This window comes from Pinus tabuliformis, chromosome 7 (assembly GCF_031772625.1).
Source record: "Pinus tabuliformis cultivar Carrire ecotype Pingquan chromosome 7, CPIR1, whole genome shotgun sequence".
Taxonomy (NCBI): domain Eukaryota; kingdom Viridiplantae; phylum Streptophyta; class Pinopsida; order Pinales; family Pinaceae; genus Pinus; species Pinus tabuliformis.
This window is the reverse complement of record NC_142293.1, coordinates 106,848,272-106,871,457: the sequence shown is the minus strand read 5'-3', so window position 1 is coordinate 106,871,457 and position 23,186 is coordinate 106,848,272.

Here is a 23,186-nt window from a genome sequence, read left to right as displayed (position 1 = left end):
TTGTGGTTTTTAGTGTAACTATTTATTTTTCTTTAAGATAATTTTTTCCAAATATAATTTGGTATAGAAAATGTGCATAATTTTTTTTGTTTTTTCAATCTAATAATTGATATAATAATTGATATAAAAATTTACAAGTGAAAAACAAAATACAAACTCACCATAAATAATTAATTAATTCATTGGGTATAAATCGTATCAACAACTTCCATTGAAAAGATCCATATTAATCACATAAATCACAATTGCAACTTAAGGTTCCACCGGGCATGGGAAGTCAGAAGTCAATTCCACACTGCCTTGCAATGGAAGAGCAATTTCGTTAGAATACGGAGTAATTTAATTCGCTAAGAAACCATTTTTGGAGTAGAAAACTCAGTTTCAAATTTCATGAAGCTTCGTGTGCAGTATAGTCGGAAATTTGTTTTATGGATGTCTCCTTCTATAATCTTCCGCTCTATTTTTTTCTGAATAAAAAATCTTCTTTAAAATATCTAAAATTTAAAAAAAGAAGCGAGAGGGTTAAATTACATTCATTAATGACTTTAAAAAATTGAATGTTTTATTATTCTTTTTAAATTAAAATTTATATTATTTAAAAAAATATTTATATGGATATTTAAATGAGCGTGGAGAGCGTGACTTTTTTTAACAATACTATTTTTAAAAAGCTAAAAAAGAATACACTTTACCAAAAACATTTAAGGTCAGAGTTGAAGATGGCTTAGTTATCTCTCCAAACATACGAGAGCTCTGTGCATATGCTAGAACTCACAAACATACTCACACCAATACAAATGATTCTTTCCCAAGCATTCATTAAAAACAACAATTACACTTTATTTGGAGAATCTCCACAACCTATGGGACTACAAAGCAATGGCCCTCCAAGCAATGTTTTGATGCCATGTGACAATATGACAGGAACACAACAAAGTTGGCGTAGGAAAAGAAATCCTTCCACTACTACTATTAGCATATAACACAAGATGGAAATGGGAACACTGTAGTCTAAAACAATGCCAAAAGACCTCGCAGAAACACAAGGTCACAACCAAACTAAGTCGTTGTCATCTAAGGAAAAAGAAGTTAGCAATTGCCATCTAAGGACAAAGAAGCTAGCAACTAACGTGAATAGAACACAACTAGAGGCACTGGAAAAAACCGTAGATTACCCACCCACCACCTATACTCATTCATCATCTTCTGAAGATGAAATATGCCTTGGAGCCCTTGCGCTAGAGCCTCTACGATCCATCAAGTCCCCGCCATGAGAGTCATAGGCTATATTGATTTTTACATGTGCGAGTTGAGAATTAATTCTATCCATAAAAATCCTTTGATTCCTTAGCATCCTCTTAACATCCTCGAGAGAGACGAAGATATTGTGTTTCTCCACTTGATTGTCCCTGAGTACAAATCCCAACAAAGCCTTCATTTGTCAATGAAGAGCTAATGAGTTTAAGTATTGTTTTCTCGTACCCGTGGTCTGCCCACTTTCTCATACCATTACTACACCAAGGGCACTTTTAAGACATTTTTATAAGACAAAAGAAATCTTTTGTCTTAAAAAGTCACTTTTTATTTTAGTTATTTTACATTAAAAATTAATATCAATTGAATTGTTTTAAATATAAAATTTAACACAAAAAGAGTTTGAGACAAATATATATTAAGACAAAACTCTATATTTAAGACAAAACTTTATATTTAAGATGAAAACAATTTAAGACAAAAAAATATTTGAAGACAAAACTTTATATTTAAGACAAAAACAATTTGAGAAAGGACCAATTTATTGCGGAAAGCTTCTTATTTCAACTTAAGGTGGATGAGGATCTCTTGACCTTTTTTTTTTTTTTTATAATGGAGGACCTAGATTGATTGTCAACAGAATATGCTCAACATATGCTTAGTCTTAATGCTTATCAACGGTTGTAGTGTAGTACAAAATTTTGTTAGGTTGCATTGAATTTTAATGAGATTATTTCAATTCTAATGAGATCCTCCACGATAAGTTTCTCATTATTATTTATAACATTCATTCATATATAAGCAGATTTTATTTAGCAAAATGGTCCATTACTTTTAATAAATTAAAAAAAATAGATTTGTGCAAAGTGAATCCCCACCCACTAATTTCCTAAGGATTTGAGATTATTCCAATTCTAATAAGTTCCTCCATGATAAGTTCCTCATTATTATTTATGACATTCAATTATATATAAGCAAACTGTATTTAGAAAAATGGTACATTTGTGTAATTCCTTTTTTCTCTTAAGTTAAACTTGACTCATAACCTTTTTATACATGCTTAATCACATAAATGTGTGCATTACTAAGACATTTCTTTGTCTTGGAATAGTTTTTTGGTTATATTTATGAACCTTTGGATATATCAAACACATTAATATTTTTAATGTGGTTGTACTAGTGTTTAAGACAATCGTCACTTATGACGAAACGCATTTAAGCCAATTAAAAATCAAGACAAAAACATATCAATTTAAGACAATATTATCTGATAATTGCAAAATTGACTCTCACAGTTCACTCTAAGTCCACAAGCTTGTAGCCTACAACTATCCCACGCCTATACCAAGGTTTCTATTTTACTTACCATTCACGTTATCTTATATAAATACAATGATTTGTTGGGCTCTTTGCTTTGTGGGGGTGGCTAATTTGAGGAATGCGACAACTTCTCCTCGCGATATTTCCTGGACATCAATTCCTCTTTTGTCCCTTCGATCTGTGTTGATACGATTATAAACATCTTGTTTGTTTTTTCATTCGACACTAATACACAAAAGGGGTTTTTAAGAAAAGCTTTTAAGATAAAAGAAATCTTTGTCTTAAAATTTTCAATACGAGGCACTAGTAAAAAAGGTGAAGGTAAAGGATTAGGAATCCTTCTTTACATTTTTCATGGGTTCTTTAGGAAGCAAAGCAATGGAGGATGACAACAATTAATGAGATTTAGGGCAATGGAGGCAGACAACGGAGGTGTGCTTCATGAGAGGAGCGATGGAGGCACTTTCACTGAACATGGATAGGTAGTTACATAGTTGGAGTAATTTTCAGGGTCTCCATCGATTCTATTTTATTATGTGTTTTTCGAGTCTTTCACTTATTTTGAGTGCTAATTATTTTTGTTTTTTTTTTTAAGAAAAAATTCTATCTTTGTATTGAAATATAAGGATAATACATAATTCCAATTTTGTTCATTATATTATCCTTTCATACTTCTCCTATCATTCTTATGCCCATACATTTTTATTTTTTCTGTTCTACCAAAAGTGTATTTCTTAACATCAAACTATAGATTATAACCATTACATTTTCATAAATGAACAATTCCATTGTCTAGAGATACAAACGTTCCATCAAAATTATGTCTGTGTTAAAATGTCTTCTAATATTAGTTGATGTTGCATGCATTTACCATGATACCTTGCTTGAAGACTCAGAAAACAAATTTACAAGTTTCCTTCGAAATACCTCTTTTAGATAGGTGGTGTGCTATCCAATTTTGTTCTATGTATATATGATGGAAATGTGTATGATTAAAATTACTTACCACCACAAAGTTTACATGTTATATTAAGACAAATGTTTTCTCGGGATCAGTTGGGAGCTGTTAGGAACTAGGGTTTTGAACAAGGGGTGACAAGAGCAGGCTAATAACTATGGAGAGGCTTGGAGGAGGGAGCTCCACTCCCTCCTATAGTAACATTGTTTAAAACAGAAGCAAAGAGGAGATTCTGAAAAATTTCTGGAAACCTGCGGAGGAAGAGACAAAAACAACTAGAACTCACAAGTCGGAAAGCAACAATTCCCCTGAAAAGGAAGGGACCCACAAGGAAGCTAGGAGGGAAACGAATCCTGGAGACAGAAGTCTAAGAACTAAGAAAATGTCTGCGACGGGACCCTGCAAGCCCAAGGCTAACATTAAACCCTGGGTGGTCTTAAATGATCCTGCACTATAGGTGCACAGAGATCATATGGCAACTTATGCAGTCATTTGCAAGTTCATGGGCATATGGCCCATGGAGAAAGCACTGTATACATGGATAAGAAACAACTGGAAACCAAAGGGAGAAATAAATCTACATCTTGGCTCCAAGGGTTTCTTTGCAGTGGTTTTCACTAACCTAGAGGACAAAGACAAAGTTTTCAAAGGAGGACCCCACTTCTATGCTGTCGCAGGCCTTTACATGCGACCTTGGGTGATGAACTTTGTTCCGGAGTGAGAACTGTTCACATTGGTCCTAGTATGGATTTAAATATACTCCTTACCTTTAGATTATTGGCTGCCAGAATCTTTAAAATCTATAGGTAACAAATTATGGAATTTTATAAAGATATCAGAGGCAACTCTATGAGGGAAATATACATCCTTTGCTCGCATATGTGTAGAGATGGACCTTTCGGGAGCCCTCCTGGATGAATTCATCCTAGAAGTATATGACGAGGAATGGGTACAGGTAGTCGACTATGAACACATCCCATTCAGATGCCGTAAATTTCATGAACATGGGCACCTCTTTAGAGATTGCCCACTCAACAAAAGGGAGGACTACCCGAAAACCAACAAAGGAAAAGACCCTGAAGGTTTTTCCAAAGTGGGAGGCAGAGGGAAAAGAGGGGGAAAATGTCCCCAAAGAAACCTAGTAAAAGAAAGATACCAAGTCATAATAGTTTCAAAATTTTAGAAGAAGAGGGGGGGAAATGGAATGCACAAGAAACCAGAGGACTATCAAATAGAGAAGGAAAAAGAGGATAGCATGGAAATCATACAGGAATACAATGGACAAAAGGAGAACCCACCGAGCACTATGGAACTTGGAAGGGACCAAGGGATGACCTCAAGCAAAGGAGATACGGAGGACCAAGACCTACAAGAGATCCTTGAGAGGGAGAACCTTGAACTAGAAAAGTTTCTAGAGTAGGAAATCAACAAAGGAATTGACTCTCTACCACAAGAGGAGTTTGACAGAGTACAACAACTATTCCTCTGAAGGTCTCAAACAAAGGCTATAGGAGTCAAAAGGAACCACAACAGCCAGGAGAACAGAGGAGTTAAATCAATGGAGATAATATCAGCACGCCCCACCAAAAACCCAGGAAAGAAAAAAGGAAGAAAGAGACAGAATGAACTGCTGACGGAGTGTGGGAAACTCATGATTAATTCAGGTAAGATGAAAGATCTCACTAGTTACTCTTTTACAAATCCATCATTATGAAGCTTACAACCTGGAACATTAGAGGACTAGGGAGTAAAAGAAAAAAAAGAAATCTCAGTAACAGAATAAAAGAAGAAAAACCAAATATGGTGCTTATACAGGAAACAAAATTCTCAGTAGATAAAATTAGAGAAATGCAGAGCAAATGGATTATTAAGTATGAGTACCTAGAAGTCAAAGAAAATAATTCAGCTAGAGGAATTCTCACTCTATGGAATCCTCAGAAATTTGGAATCCTGGATGTTGAGGCATCCAGAAACCACCTTTCAATGGTTATCCAACATTTGGGGGACAAGGATTGTTACATGATCACATATGTCTATGGTCCTCAACTTCTGGAAGACAAACTCAGGCTCCTCACCTCTTTAGAGGAGCTGAGAGAGAGACACCTAGCAATGCCCTAGATTCTAGGAGGGGACTTTAATATGATCAGATCTCTCACAGATAAAAAAGGAGGAGTTAGAACACTTGGTAGAGATGCAATAGCCTTCCAGGACCTCCTTAACAACATGAGACTGGTGGATATGGATACAATAAATGGCATCTTCACGTGGAACAACAAGAGAGGAGGAACTTCCCAAGTGGCCTCAAGATTAGATAGATTCACAATCTCGGAGGATCTCCTTCTCACCGATTTCATCATGATAGATTTCATCCTCCCTTTTGGAGGCTCAGACCACTAGCCCATCCAGCTAGAAGCTTCCTTTATTGGAACCCTGATAGACCTTTCAGGCTCTAAAAGGTCTCGCTTACTCACCCTGATTTCATGACTAACATTGGAGATTGGTGGGTAGAAGAAATGCCCATCCAAGGCACAAAAGAGTTCCTCCTGCATTAGAGACTCAAACAAATCAAGAGAAGGCACAAAGAATGGAATGAAAATGTGTTTGGAAACATTTTCAAAGCCAAAGAAGAAGTGGAATTTTTTTTATAGGAAATTAATCAAATTCTCATCAGAGAAGGCTTCACAGAGGAAAGGAAAATGCAAGCGAACTCACTTCAACAAGAATGGACAACAGATGGAAGCAGGAGGAAATCTTCTGGAGATAGAAATCCATAGTGCAATGGATCAATGAAGGGGAGAGAAATACTAGGTTCTTCCACAAGTCTACCATGGAACACAGGGCACATAATCGGATCACAAAACTTATAGATCCTTAAGGAAAAGAGCTAAATACTCACAAGGAAATGGAAGCTGTATTGGTTCAACATTTTCAAAGTATAGTAGAGGAGACCCTGGAAGATAGATCTCAATTTACTAAAAGCTTTACTTAGCATATTCCAAAACTGGTAACCAGGGAAGACAATTATAATCTCAATAGGTTAGTGATGGAAGTTGAGGTCAATGAAGCAATTAAAGATATGCACAATGGGAAAGCTCCAGGCCTAGATGGTTTCAATGTAGACTTCTTCAAAACATGCTGGGAAACAGTCAAACATGACATTCTGGATGTGGTGGAGGACTCGAGAAAATCAAGATCAGTTCTAAGAGTGCTTAATGAATCCTTCATAGCCTTAATCACCAAATAGGAAAAATCCATGACTCCAGACAGATTCAGACCCATAACTTTATGAAATGTGGTGTACAAAATCATTTCCAAAGTAATTTCTAACAAACTCAAACCCCTTCTTCCAAGACTTGTGTTAGAGGAGTAGACTAGATATGTGGAAGGTAGAAAAATTCTCAATAATATCATTCAATCTCAAGAAGTGGTGCATTCCCTCAAGACCAATAAGCAAGCAGGTATGATAATACAGTTGGACATTGAGAAAGCTTATGATAAGCTAAGCTGGTCTTATATCAGGGAAGTTCTTAAAGCATATGGCTTTGACCACAACTGGATAAGATGGGTCATGGCTCTTGTTACCACTGCCAGTTGTTCAATTCTTCTTAATGGCTCTCCATCCAAAACCTTCAGACCATCGAGAGGCCTCAGACAAGGAGATCCTCTCTCCCCCTTCCTCTTCATTCTCATGATGGAAGGATTGGGTAGAGTGATCATTTCAACCAAGGAGGAAGGAAGAATACAGGGACTCAAACTCACTCAGAATGGGGACACATTGACTCATCAGCAATTTGTGGACGACACCATGTTGTAGGGCACACCCATAGTCAAGGAAGCCAAAGATTTCAAACAAATCCTATATGAGTTCACAATGGCTGTTGGTATTGAGGTAAGCCTCTCAAAATCAAAAGTTTTCTTTTTCAACACTGATATTTCAATTCAAAGAAATCTCTCCAAAATTCTAGGCTTTCAAAGAGATCATCTTCCCTCAAAATATCTGGGAATATCCCTCATTGACAAACCTCTAAGAAAGGAAGTCTGGGAGTTAGTAACTAATAAATTGAAGGAGAAAGTCAGCAAGTGGACAAGCAGATCTTTGAATTTAGTAGGGAGGCTAGTTCTCACAAAGGCAATACTACAAACCATTCCAATTTACATGTTATCAGCCCTTCTGGCACCAACAAGAGTCTTACAATAAATCAGGAATATCCAAAGGGATTTTCTTTGGGGTAAAGGGGAAGAGAAAAAGAAATGGGCTCTGGTAGCTTGGGACAAGCTCTGCAAACCCAAAACCCATGGTGGTTTGGGTCTCCATGACCCAGATATTCTAAGCAAAGTTTTGGGGGCAAAAATTTGGTGGAGATGGCTAAAGGAAATAAGAAACCCCTGGGCTAAACTATGGAAACAAAAATATGCAATGGATTGGCAAGAAATGGACCACATTAGAATGACATGACACATCATAGGTTCCCATATTTGGAACAAGGCATGGGAGAACAGAGCCTTAGTTTAGAAACATAGTTTTTGGGAGATCAGAAATGGGAATCTTGCTTGGTTCTAGAAGGACAACTGGCAGCAGGAACATAAACTTTGTAGATAAGGACTGGATATCATCAAAAATGATACCATTAACAAAGGATTGAAAAAAGTAAGTGACTATTGGGATATGTCAAGGGACATTGGTAAATGGAGAATTTGGAAGGTACTAGATTACAATGAAGAGACCTTGATGAAGACCCAAGCTAAAGTTCTAGAAGCTATTCTAGAAAAGAGGCAAATTTTGACTTCAACCTCAAATGATCTACTAAGATGGGGGAGAAACGACGATGGAATCTTCAACCTCATACAAGTCAAAAGAATAGCCATGGATCTTAACTACCCAACCCCTGATAAGACATGGAAAGAACTATGGAACAACCCACACTCGACGAAGATGAAACTGTTCAGGTGGCTGGTTCAGCACAAAAAGATTCTAACTTGGGAAAATATCAGAAAGAGAGGTCTTGCTGGTCCATCAAGATGCCAACTATGTGGCCTACAGGAAGAAACTATGGATCACCTTCTCAACCTCTACTCTTTCACCACAACCTTATGTAATTGGGTGGCCTATATCTTCAATCAGTCAGACATGAATGAAAATGACATCACTGATAATTTAAAGAACTCGAGGAAGGAATTCTCAGATAATGAGATAGTAAACACAACCTAGAATCTGATTTCAGGATTTTTAATCTGGGATGTTTAGGAAGAATTTAACAACAGGATCTTCAATGATAAATTTGGCTCACACAAAGTATCATAGCACAAATCCTAAAACAACTCAAAGGAACTATCAATGCCCTTCAGAAACAACCTCCTGAGAAACCCCAGGGTCATCGAGACACTCACATTGTAGAACTTTTGCGGCTCCAGTCACATTTCCCTCAGGGCATCAATAAGACATCAAGGCACATATCAGAAGGAAAGGATTTCTGGCAACCCCCTCCCCAAGGCTTTTTAGAATTCAATATAGAAAGAGCCTCAAAAGGTAAACCTGGGAATGTTGGTTATGGAGGAGTCATAAGAGATGAAGAGGGTAATATAAAAGTCATCTTTCATAGTCATCTGGGGAGGGCCACTAACAATATGGCTGAACTCATGGCCATTAAGCAATGCTTAGAGATTCTGATTGAGTTCAATTTACATAATACAATCATCGAGGCAGACTCAGAATTAACAATTAATTTAGTCAAATGGCTAGGCACAAGCACTGCACCAGACAAAGTCTCGAGACATTGGAGACTTTTGTAGGTCTATTACCAAATTCAATCACACCTAAGAATTCTAAGAACCCTTAGTTTTGTACATGTGCGCAGAGATGCCAACAGAGTAGTGGATTGGCTAGCTAATGAAGGGGTGAGATGCACAAGAGACAACAAGTGCTGCTTATGGGAGTCAGTACCTACAGGAAAATAGCGTGAGGGCTGCTACACTCTACTTGCATAGACAGGGAGCATTATCGGCACATGAAGGGGAATCAACTAGTTGACCATTAAATAGATGGATGATAGGGGGAGCTTGGATAGCAAGCGGGTAGTCAGAAAAATTGTGACAATCTGCTCAAAGCTACGAGGCATTGGTTCAAATGGGTGGCTCAGTTGAATGGATGGCAGTGGGTGAAGTGTATCTGTGGTTTCTGGGTTTTCGGGCGTCAAAGCGGTTTCCGAGTTATCGGGCATCCTCAAAAACAGAAGTGGTTTATTAGAAATGAACCCAATGCCACTAAGCGTTCAACACGTGGCTCTTGGAGGAGAGAGAATACCACCTTCATCGGGCAGGTATTCCTCCTACTTCTTCTCCACCCGATATTTTCCTCAGCCGTTGGATCACGTAGGTGCAGATCAATGGCTTAGGTTTGATGAGTAGGTTAGTGGGTCTTGGTGATCTTTTTGCTTCCCCAGCGGACCTGAAATCTTTCTTCTGTGGTCTCTATTTCCCCTCTTTGGGTCCGCTTAAAGTTTTTTCGAGTTCACATGTTTTTGTTCTATTTTGACCCTCGACTGCTTGATCTCGGATCATGGTTCAGGTAATGGAGGCAGATTGTTTTGTTTTTTCTTGGGCCCAAGGCCTAGTTCTCGAGACGTTGACTCTTTTCCCAAAGCTAGAAGTGATTGCTAAATTTTTTAGCCCTCTTCCTCTTTGGGTGTGCTGTATTTTATGTAATCTATTTTTATAGTGACAAGATAATAGAAGGACAGACTCTTGCCTTAGCAAAAAAAAAAAATTCCTTACCACTATCTGAATTGTGATCATCCAATTCGCAAGTATGGGGAGATCTAAATTAGTATGCTTCTTTACCGAGTCAATGATTCCTTTTGCATCTCCATATACCTGAAGTTTGTCTAACCTTATCCATTTTTCTACGATAAGACTCCCCATAATGCTGTAATCTTTGCTTTGTTATTTGATCCCATTCCACCCTCACATTAGAAGTGAAATAAATTACGAGGCTTAGTAACTATGACTACACCACAGCTGCATTTCCTTCTATTGTTGGCTCCATCAAAACACCCAACTAGATATTCTTTCCAAATATCAATGAATTTTCATTTCATGTTTCTGTTTGACTTGATCAATGGCCCCGTCTCGTTGAAAAAAGAAACTGCCTTGATAATTTTTTCTCTAACAATTACAGTTTTATGATAAAAAAATGTTAGCATTCCTACTTCACCATATACTCCATATGATATATAATGGGATGGACTTGTATTTCTTGTGTGAAGTGAACCATGACAAAGAAATATGAGCAAGGGTTGATTAGTCGTAGTGAAAGGAAGATTCATTCCCTCCAAAACTCCATCCCAAATCATCCTCACATATGAGCATTTGATCAACTAATGAAGTGTATCGCCTCCCCCACCCTCCCCCCCACCCCCCCCCCCCCCCCCCCCCCCCCCCCACCACCACCCCATGCATATAGGGCATATTCTAGGACCAATGAACACATGCTTTTGTAAGTTGTTCCATGTCAATATACGATCATGTGCTTCCAGCCAATTTTTTTTTTTAATTTGTTTGGGAGATTCCATCTCCATATATCCTATAGACATTTATTATAGTCATTGATCCTCACGGGCCTTGGCAACCTCAAGTAGATGTCTTAGACCATCAGATTTCTGTTTTTAATTTTATCCCTCCATATCATATAGTCCTGCTTATCATCAAGAGTGATGTGAGCAGATCGAAGCTACACTGTATGATCCCCATTACTCATGATATCTCTCTAGTATGTCAATATCTTCAACCCTTATCCAAATCTGCAGATCAATGTTTTGAGTCCCCGACAAATATATCTATTGCATGCACATAATATCCTTTTTGTGAATTATTGTAGTAGCGACAAGGATAATGAATGATTTCCATCCATCCCCATGATGGCATCTAATCAAATTTTGATCACGGATCCTCTTGGGCCTTGGCAAATTCGATGTCGTGGACCATCGGATTATTGTTTTTCATTTTAGACCCCCATATCACACAGTATTGTTTATTACAATCATTAATCCTCCTGGCCCTTGGAAACTTCAAGTATATACCTTGGACCATCAAATTTTTATTTTTTGTTTTACCCCCCATATCATACAATATTTCTTATAATCAAGAGTGATGCCAGCAGATCGAAGTTGCACTATGTATGTGTTGAAATATGGCAACAAGAATATTCCAATTTAATTTGTTCTTGAATTAAATTATGAATTAAAATAGAATTTAGTCTTAACAACTACATGGAAATAATTAATTAATTCATTTTGAATTAATTAGTTGGAGAAATTCAAGTTAGAAGTATTTCTAAAGTCATGCAAGAGTTATCCCTTAAGTTAAGGAGATAATATTGAGTTTTATTTGAGTTGTAATTAGTTAACTCATTTTACTAAGTTAAGTCCAGTTAAATTAGTTCCGAACTTTCGAGGAATTAATAGAGAGTTAACAGTGAGTTGATGCATGCATGCACTCAACTAGTGTTACTCCAGTTAACTAAAGATTCCCTCATCAGAAACTCATGCATGTCTATTCTGAGAAAGACCCAATTGAGATTAAAGTCAAGGATAGTGTACTATCAGTTGCATGTGTTTTCCTATAAAGAAAACTCATGCATGCAGTCAATGAATCATTCCTTGAGGATTGCATAGTTCTGAAAGTGTGAGATCAGGAGATCATCCACTTGGTAACTGATTTTTCCACTTGGTTGAAGGTGAATCATCCCAGAGGAACAACGCAAGGAAATAGGGTCTTGGAGGGTAGAGAGGAAGGCTTGAGAGAAACCAAGATTTCCTGTGAGCATCTGTGAGGATTGTACTGAGAACTGGCTAGCTGTGAGAGCTAAGGCTTTGTATAATTCCTATGTATTTCCACCTTGTATGATAATATAAATAATGTGGGGTTTTTAGCTGAGGCTTCCCCAAAGTATTTTCATGTGTATTGTGTGATTGATTCTTCTTCTTCTAGTTATATTGTTCAGCTTGATCTTTAAGCTTCCGCAAATTGATATTAGAAGTAGGTTATAGTATTTTGCTTTGATTTATATTGCATTATTGGGTTAACCTACACATATTTTCTACATGGTATCAAAGATAGATTTGTAGAAATTTTCTACACAGTATCAGAGCTATGAACAATATACTGAGAAAAGAATTCAAAGTTTGAAGTTCATGGTTGTAGGTGCAAATCGAATTCATATCATACTTCAAGGTTGGTGAATGGTGTTCTATGGATTGAGACTCGAGTATGCCTTGGAAGGTAGCTCAAATTATATTGCATGGAAGGATAGAATGGAGGTTGTATTAGAAGACAATCGATTGAAGGAATTCATTGATCAAGAAATCCCAAAGCCAGCTTCATCTAATGCACAAGAGTTGGCTGAGTAGAAGAAGTGTGTGGTGAAGGCAAGATGGATCATCCGTGAGGGAGTTTGAGACCATATTGTCTTGAGTCTCCATGGGAAGGATACTCCATTTTCAATGTGGAAGACATTGAAGGACCTCTACCAGAATAGTAGTGACCAAAGGAAACTGGTGCTCAAGGATAAGCTTCAAAGAATTAAGATGGAGAAGGGCGATACTATTTCCACATATCTGAAAAAGCTCACCACCTGCAGAGATGAGCTTGGTAGTGTGGGAATAACTACTGCCAATGATGATATGGTAAGCCTTGCTCTCCTTGGCCTTCCAAAGAGATGGAATGACTACTAGGACTTTGTGAATGGAAGGGAGAAACTATCAGATTATGAACGAATATGGTCGAATCTTATGCAGGAGGAGATCAGGAGGAGCACACGAGATGGTTCTTCATCCAAGAATGGTGATGAAGAAAATCTAGCCTTAGCAAGTAAGGCAAGGAAATGGAAGGGGATGGCTTCCCATTTTAAATCAAATTCTTCTCATAGAGGGAAGAAGGGTGACATGTCTAAAGTAAGATGGTTTAATTGTCACTAGATGGGACATTATCTCTAAGTTCCCATCGAAGAAGTCCAAGAAGGGATCCTCGGAAGGATCGGAAGGTCGGGCATTAGCCTCTCAGTTTGAAATGGACTTTACCCTCATTGCATGCATGGTGGCATCGATGATGGGTTGTGTCTAGCATCTTGACAGTGGAGCCTCCTTCCACATGATTAGTGATAAAAATTTATTCAGTTCCTTGGAGGAGAAAGACCTCAAGATGCGCATAGAGATGGGTGAAGATGGAAGGTATAGTGTTTCGGGAGTGGGCAAGGTTGCTTTTTAGAGGGAGCATGGAGCTCCTCTCACCTTGACAAATGTGATGTATGTGCCTGGACTGAGGAAGAACTTGGTATCAGTCACGATGTTGGAGGACAAAGGCTACAATGTTGTCTTCAGTAAAGGAAAGGCGTTATGAAGACACATAGCCCTGGGTCAGACCAAGAGGATAGGGATTCGGGTGAAGAATCTCTATAAACTAGAGGTAGATGACTGTGCAACATTGAGTACGAAAGTAGAATTGGTGCAAAGCCAAGACATTGGTGAGTTGTGGCACAGGTAGTTGGGCGATTTTCGTCATGGGGCTTTGAAGATAATGTAGTAGATATCTACAGGACTTCTCGAAGGTAAACTTGAGCAAGTTGACACATGAAAAGGTTGTACCTTGGGAAAGTACACCAAGTCTTCCTTTCATGATTGAGACAGTTGAGTAGAGGCTATCTTAGAGTGAATTCATATTGATCTTTATGGGCCATTCTCGATGGCATCCACAATAAAGCAAAGGTATTATTTGATTTTCATTAATGACTATTCTCGTAAATGATGGATTTATTTCATGCAAAAGAAGGACCAAACCTTCACAATGTTTTGTGAGTTCAAAGCTTTGGTCGAGAAAGAGTGACACAGGGTTACCCCTGCTTTACCCACAGTATGCATATAGACCTATGCATAAACCATTTTCCCAGGAATAGATATGACCTACCAGGTCAAAACTTCAAAACAATGATGGTTTAGGCCCTTTCCATTATCTTTCATGTGGAAACATATTAATAGACTAACCATAGTCTAAACCCTCATTATCGGGACTCATATCACCCCTTAACCTTCATCCCCTTTAATATCGGGACTCATACAACTCCTCTAAGTTGTTATTAAACTTTGGGTCATACATAGGCTTAACCCACAAATTGCTATCAGCGCTTTAATACTATTATAACCCTTTATAATAGTTATCACATAAACCCACATAGATCATACCTTTTATGCCTTTCATAAGCCTTTGCACAGTTATCGATAAACGCCTTTATCGCCATCAGCCATCGCAGTTACCCATGGTCTTACCACATATATGATCTATCACCCCTCCGACTCCAATATGCAACTATCGGGCATGTTTTAAATAACTATTTTATATTAAAAGACTTAGGCACACATGTTATGGAATACAAAGGAATACACTGAAATCCCGACCTGAACACATAAGGCTAGACTTCAAAGTTTATAAGTCGCATCTATATTTACCTTCGGGTCTACCCTTCCATATCAAAACTTCTGCTATGCTGCTCCTCCTCTGATCACCGAAGCCTTCGATCAAATCTTGACCATCTGTTGTATCCTCTAATCCAAAGGTTGAAATTACTCCCGACCATTTAAACTTGTGTGCCTATTCTCTATCGTCGATCTGCACCCAACAGATCTGACGACTGTCATTGATATCAGGTAGATAACAAGCGTGAGGATTAACCACCCGATAAAGTGGTTTCCTCTCTCCTCTCATTGCCACGCGTCATTTTATGAGTGGAATCCGTGCTCGTCCTTCAATATCGCTTACAGTTTTGAGGCCACCCGAAATCCACTTTCACTGTTACAAAACCGTTGATGTGATATTCCTTCGTCTCCTCAGTGATTAGATCTTAGCTGTTGATCTTTAAGATCCAACAGTTTCTGTTCATCATTTCTTCACTTCTCATTTTCCCCTTTACTTAGTTTTAATGCCACTTTTCAATGTTTCTCTATGCTTTTTTGTTTTCAATTGTTCTGATCCTTCCATTGCGCAACTCTCACTTAAGCTTGACTTCGCATGTGTTATTTAACACAGTCTCCCCAAAACATCCTTTGGTTCTTCGAACCATCTCAAAGGTCCACTACAATTATTTTTCTCATGCTCCTCTCTGTGTGTTCGCCAAACTCTGCCTGCAACTCTCTATTACATAGAATATGCTAATTCATTCATTTATCATTCAATATTGGATAGCAAACTTATACAAATTGGAATTGAATCTCTGTGTATATATATATATCAACAAAAATTACATAATAAGACTCTCTATCTTTCCTTGACCCGATCTTGTAATTTAATGGCCTTTATTCATTATCTGCCCATAGGCTTACAAACACTCCAATCTGCTATCTATCTAACCTATCCAATCTATCCAACCTCTCTATTTCTAACCTTTGTCTTTGCCTTTTAGGCTTACATTTATACAAAGGGATTCTAAAACCAATTCCTGATTTAGATCCATAGATACCTCAACAAAATCCTAAAATCTCTTCCTCATTCCTAAGGATCCTCTCTAATCCATAAAGTCATGAACTAGCTCCTAATTTTAGATTTACAATCAATTCTCAATCCTCTCATCACTCAAATATCCTAAATCTATCACGTTCTCCTACATTCGAGAACATTTACAATTATGCCTCACAATATTCAATTAATTCCTATTCTCATTAAAATCACTCAAAACATTAAATAATTACATTAATTCAATACTTAGGAAGCCAACTTCCTTGAAACACAAGACCCCCCTATGTCTACTAGAATACAATAATGATGCTGAGCTGAATGCTCCTGCATGAAACTCCCCAAGTAAGAAAATTTATGACCTCCTAGTCATAAGTCTGGATAATTGTTTCCTCCTGGATCCCAGACTTTATTTTGTAACCTGTCTTTGCTTGTCCATTGTTATATTGATGTTTTTGTCTGCTTTTGTTCTCTAGGCCTCCATATCTTATGTTGCAATGCTCCACTTTCTCTTCTTTCATAGTCTGCTACTCTGTTCCTCTTGTTGTCACTCCTCTCCTTTCTTGTTGTTGTATTCTTCTGAGCACTTTCATCATTAACCTTCTTATCAACTCAATTTCTCTGTCCAGTATATCCTCTGTTTGCTGATTGTCTTCAACTCTTGAATGTTGAACTCTCATTCTTGCTTTCGCCCTTACATCCTTACCCTCTTCTTTACTATTATCTTGCATCTTTTCAACTGTTGCTATATTGTCTTTCTGAACAATTTCCTGCTTCTTTTTTTTGCACCTGTCAACTTTTGTTGATTATTATTTATGACAACTTCTTTGTCATCCTTCTTCAGCAATTTATCTTGAACATTTATTCTCTACTCCTCCAACTTTCTCCTTTGAAAGTCTAACTCTCTATATAACTCAATTATTTTACTTGGAGTAAACTTTGGAAATTTTACACAATCTCACATTTCTCCATTTGTGATTGACCCATCATCACATGGTCCTTCCTCCTCTGATAAATCTCCCTTAACATCCTTCAGTAGATTTCCTTCCTCTTCTTCTTTCATTTGGCTATCCAACTGTGCCAAATATGTTCCGGTTTATGCAACAACATATTGAATTATAAGACAATCATCATAATAAAAAATATAAGGCTTTTGTACCTGTTCTTCCTTTGGCAACACTTTAGTATGCTACTCGGATCACTCTTTTTCTGTCAGCATATCATTATGTTCATTCAAACTCAAAGAACTCTTGAGACTATCAGCTAGTCTCTCCTTCTCATCATTTGTTTCAATGATTTCTTTCATTACTTGTCCACTGTAGTGAACTGATTCCTTTCTAGTCTCCTTGTCATATTCTGCTTCAAAACTTTCATCTCCTGGAAGGTTTTCTTTCATGTTTTTAACAGCGTTAAAAGACTGCTTGTTTTCTTCCAAACCTGAAATCATAGACAAATCATTAATTTTAAAAATACAATACCTTTCAGTCTCATTTTATGCTTTAGTCATCAAGTCTTCTGGTTGCTTTGAATCATTCATATGATCCAAATCCTCTGTCCCTTCATCACTTTCAAAAAGTAATGGTCCACATTCTGGTTCAAATTTCAAAACTTCAACATCTCATTCAACATATCCTTTTTGTTGTAGCTCAACTCCTTCAAGCTTCTTTGTCTTCAATTTGGAATCTATGATCTTTTCAAGTTCCCTTAGCTCCTTTATTAACTACATATTCACCTCTTGTTCTCTCTTCTCTTGTAGTCTCTGCCACTTCACTTTCTTTATCATGACATAACCATATTTCTGGTCTGTATCATTTCTCTGCAACATTTCCATTAACACTTCAATCTGAACTGCTATCTCAACCTTCTCCCTCTCATATTTTTATTTACTTAACTGTCTCTGTATGCCATTTGCCTTGGCATCTCCTTTCTTCTGTCCTTGGCTGTGGTTTCTTTCAGAACCTCCGTTATGACTGTCACTAGTCATCATCCTCTCCATCTTTATGAGTTCCTCACTCACTCACTATGAGCTGCACTAAAGCCTCTACAACAACAAGTCTGCCCTGCTGCCACTTACCTCACCAAGCTTTCCTCTGTACTTGGTCTTTTGGCAAGCAATTGGTTCTCTATATCTGAACCTACTTTGGGCAATTCTCTTTGCTCCTTCTAGGCTTTAACTCATCTGCACCTTTTCAAGAACACAACTATCCTCTTTATCCAATCTCTATTGGAATTCCTCAAGGTTCTGCCACATTTTTCTTTCACTTAGAAACTCTTACTAGCTTCTCTTGTCTCTTAGAAATTCTACCCCCATTCATTGTGGAATTGCCTTTGGGAGTTGCAACAATACTTTTGCATCAATGCAAAGACTACAACTTTCCAATCTACAAATCTAATTAAAATAAAACCATATCATCTCACCTTTAAGATCTTTGCCTGATCTTGTCCTCCTATCCACCTGCACTTTTGGATGGACTATTCTTCTCACTAGCTTTTAGCCGTATCTTAAAACTCTGTTACTTCAAAAAATTACAAAGTCCCTATTACAGTTTAACTACTGTAATCCTGCTCTAAATATCATTCATTCAATATTTGCTAATCATTAGACAAATTTGCATACCTTCACCTACCTTCAGGGTCTCACCATTTCTGTAAACTTGTTTCAGCAGATCTTCATGCTTCCAATGCATAAATTCTCAATATTCAGCCACTGTCATTCAGATTTAGAACCTGATCATTATTTCTTCCAATCTTCTGGATTTATCTTGGAAAAGCTTAGCTATCAACAACAATTCCCACTTTTCTGAGTTTTCTTCCACTCAGAAATTCTTAATAGTTTCCTTCATTACTGCTTCTTAAGGCTTGATCTTGTTTTGATTAGATACTTCATTAGCTGCAACTATCAATATTCAATCTATTTCTTTATCCAGAAAAACTCAAATCAAAGTTAAATAAAACAATACTTGTATGATTTCACAAGCAGTCTCCTTCCACTATTCAGATTCGAATAAATCTCCATTCTCCAAAACATCACTATGGATTATTTATGTTCCTGCAATCTGTCAACTTTACTCTGGTTGCTTCACTGTCATATTAGAATCTGATCTCCCTTGCCTACATACACATCTTGCCACATATCTTTGTTCTAAGTTCTTCCAAAGGAACTTTCACACATAATTTATTTGTTCAGCTCTGATACCAAATGATGCAGGGTTACCTCTGCTTTACCCATAGTATGCATATAGACCTATGCATACACCATTTTCCTAGGAATAGATATAACCTACCAGGTCAAAACTTGAAAACAATGATGGTTTAGGCCCTTTCCATTATATTTCATGTGGAAAATAATTAATATACTAACCATAGTCTAAACCCTTGTTATCGGGACTCATATCACCCCTTAACCTTCATCCCCATTAATATCGGGACTCATACAACTGCTCTAAGTCGGTATTGAACTTTGGTCATACATAGGATTAACCCACAAATCACCATCTGCACTTTAATACTATTATAACCCTTTATAATAGTTATCACATAAACCCACGTAGATCATACCTTTTCCACCTTTCATAAGCCTTTGCATAGTTATCGATAAACGCCTTTATCACCATCAACCATCACAGTTACCCACGGTCTTACCACATATATTCTCTCTCACCCCTTTGACTCTGATATGTGACTATCGGGCATGTTTTAAATAACGCTTTTATATTAAAAGACTTGGGCATCCACTTTATGGAATACAAAGGAATACATTGAAATCATGACCCGAACACATAAGGCCAGACTTCAAAGTTTATAAGCCGCATCTATATTTATCTTCGATTCTGCCCTTCCACATCAAAACTTCCACTGCGCTGCTTGTCCTCTGATCTCTGATCACTAAAGCCTCCGATCAAACCTTGACTGTCTGTTGTATCCTCCGATCCAATGGTTGACATTACTCCTGACCGTTTAAACTTGCGCGTCTGTTCTCCATCTTCGATCTGCACCCAACAGATCCAACGACTATCATTGATATTGGGTAGATAATAAGTGTGAGGATTAACCACCCAATAAAGTGGTTTCCTCTCTCCTCTTGCTACCACGTGTCATTTGATGAGTGGAATCAGCACTCGTCCTTTAATACTACTTACAGTTTTGAGGCTGCCTGAAATCCACTTTCATTATTACAAAACTACCGATGTGATATTCCTCCGTTTCCTCTGCGATTGGATCCTAGTCGTTGATATTCAAGATCCAACGGTTGTTGTTCATCGTTTCTTCACTTCTCATTTTTCCCTTTACTTAGTTTTAATGCCACTTTTCAATGTTTCTCTGTGGTTTTCAGTTTTCAATGGTTTTGGTCCTTCCACTGCACGACTCTCTCCTGAGCTTGACTTCGCATGTGTTATTTAACACAGTCTCTCCAGAACATCCTTTGGTTCTTTGAACCATCTCAAAGGTCCACTACAATCCTTTTTCTCATGCTTCTCTCTGTGTGTTCGCTAAACTCCGCTTACAACTCTTTGTTACACAAAATATGCTAATTCATTCATTCATCATTCAATATTAGATAGCACACTTATACAAATTAGAATTGAATCTCTATGTATATATATATCAACAAAAATTACATAACAAGACTCTCTATCTCTCCTTGACCTGATCATCTAATTTAATGGTCTCTGTTCATTATCTTCCCGTAGGCTTACAAACACTCCAATCTGCTATCTATCTAACTTATTAAACCTCTCCAGTGTCGCTATTTCTAACCTCTGTCTTTGCCTTTTAGGCTTACATTTATACAAAGGGATTCTAAAACCAACACCTAATTTAGATCCATAGATTCCTCAACAAAATCCTAAAATATTTTCCTCATCCCTAAGGATCCTCTCTATTCCATAAAGTCGTGAACTAACTCCTAATTTAAGATTTACAATCAATTATCAATCCTCCCATCACTTAACTATCCTAAATCTCTCACGTTCTCCTACATTTGAGAACATTTACAATTATGCCTCACAATATTCAATTAATTCCCATTCTCATTAAAATCACTCAAAACATTAAATAATTACATTAATTCAATACTTAGGAAACCAACATCCTTGAAACACAAGACCCCCCTATGTCTACTAGAATACAATAATGATGTTGAGCTGAATGCTCCTGCATCAAAGAGTCAGGGAAGAAGATCAAGGCCTTGAGAAGCGACAACAATGCAGAATATGTCTCTCAAGAGTTTAAGGAATTCTATGTAGCGGAGGGAATTAAATGAGAGTTGATGGCACCTCATAACCCACACCAGAATAGGGTGGCCGAGAGGAAGAATAGAACTATTGTAGGGGCAGCATGGGAAATGATGCATGACCAAGGCCTACCACTTCACTTGTGGGATGAGGTATGCAATGCAATGGTCTATTTGCAGAATAGAAGCCCGCATCACATACATGGTATGAAGACATGAAAGGAAGCTTTCTCTAGTAAGAGACTAGATGTGGGTCATTTCAAGATCTTTGGCTCATCGTTATATTGCCATGTGACAAAGGATGCATGGAATAAGCTTGAGCAGACAACAGAGTTGGGGATATTTTTGGGGTACACTGATACACCTCACAATGATCGGGTGTACTTTCCTACTAGTTGGAGGACATTGGTTCACAGAGATCTCAAGTTTGATGAGCAGAAGGCCATGTGAGTTTCCCTTGAGAGGGAGCTCCAACTATATGCTGTGGAGGAACTGTTGGCTCCTAAGTAGGAGGAGCCTCAAACTGATGCGTAGTAGCTGCATGTAGAGGTTCTAGGAGTGGAGACATCCACTCAAGCAGAGTCTTCCATAGATGGATGGAAGCGCAAAAATGAAGCTGACATATTGTTACAGGATGCAAGAGAGAATGTGGGAGCACCATCTTCTCAGCACAGACAGAGAAGGTCACCTGAGAGGTACACTGTATACATGGCCCTTGTTGGGGAATGTGTTGAGACTGAGCCATCTTCCTTTGAGGAAGTAGTGCAGTATCCGATTCGGATTGATGCTATGGTGGAGGAGTATGACTCCATAGTTCATAACATTGTTTGGGACATGGTTCCGAGACTGGAGAATAAGTCAGTTGTGAGTTCCCGTTGGCTTTACAAAGTGAAACAAACTGTTGACGGTAGTGCAGAGAAGCATAAGGCAAGATTTGCTGCCCATGGCTTTTCACAGGTCGAGAGGATCATGTTGTTGCAGTATATTTCGATAGAGGAACAAGATGATGATATTTTGACAAAGGCATTGTCAAAGTGTAAATTCGAGTTCCATAGAGCTAGATCGGGGTGGAAAATAATCCCTTTCTTGTTGAGAGGGAGTGTTGAAATATGGCAACAAGAATATTCCAATTTAATTTGTCCTTAAATCAAATTGTGAATTAAAATCGAATTTAGTCTTAACAGCTACTTGGAAATAATTAATTAGTTCACTTTGAATTAATTAGTTGGAGAAATTCAAGTTAGAAGTCTTTCTAAAGTCATGCAAGAGTTCTCCCTTAACTTAAGGAGATAAGATTGAGTTATATTTGAGTTGTAATTAGTTAACTCGGTTTACTGAGTTAATTCCAGTTAAATTAGTTCCAAATTGTTTGAGGAACTAATAGAGAGTTAACAGTCAGCTGATGCATTCATGAACTCAACTAGTGCTACTCCAATTAACTAAAGATTCCCTCATCAGAAACTCATGCCTATCTATTTTGAGAAAGACCAAGTTGAGATTAAAGTCAAGGATAGTGTACTATCAGTTACATGTGTTTTCTTGTAAAGAAAACTCATGCATGTAGTCAAGGAATCATTTCTTGAGGATTCAGAAGTTCTGACAGTGTGTGAGATCAAGAGATCATCCACTTGGTAAATGAGGTTTCCACTTGGTTGAGGGTGAATCATCCCAGAGGAACAACACAAGGAAATAGGAGCTTGGAGGGCAGAGAGGAAGTCTTGAGAGAAGCTAAGATTTCCTGTGAGCATATGTGAGGATTGTACTGAGAGCTACGGCTTTGTATAATTCCTATGTATTTCCACCTTGTATGATAATACAGATAGTATGGGGATTTTATCTAAGGCTTTGCCCAAAGTATTTTCATGTGTATTGTGTGATTGATTCTTCTTCTTCTGGTTATATCAGCTCGATCTTTAAGCTTCTGAA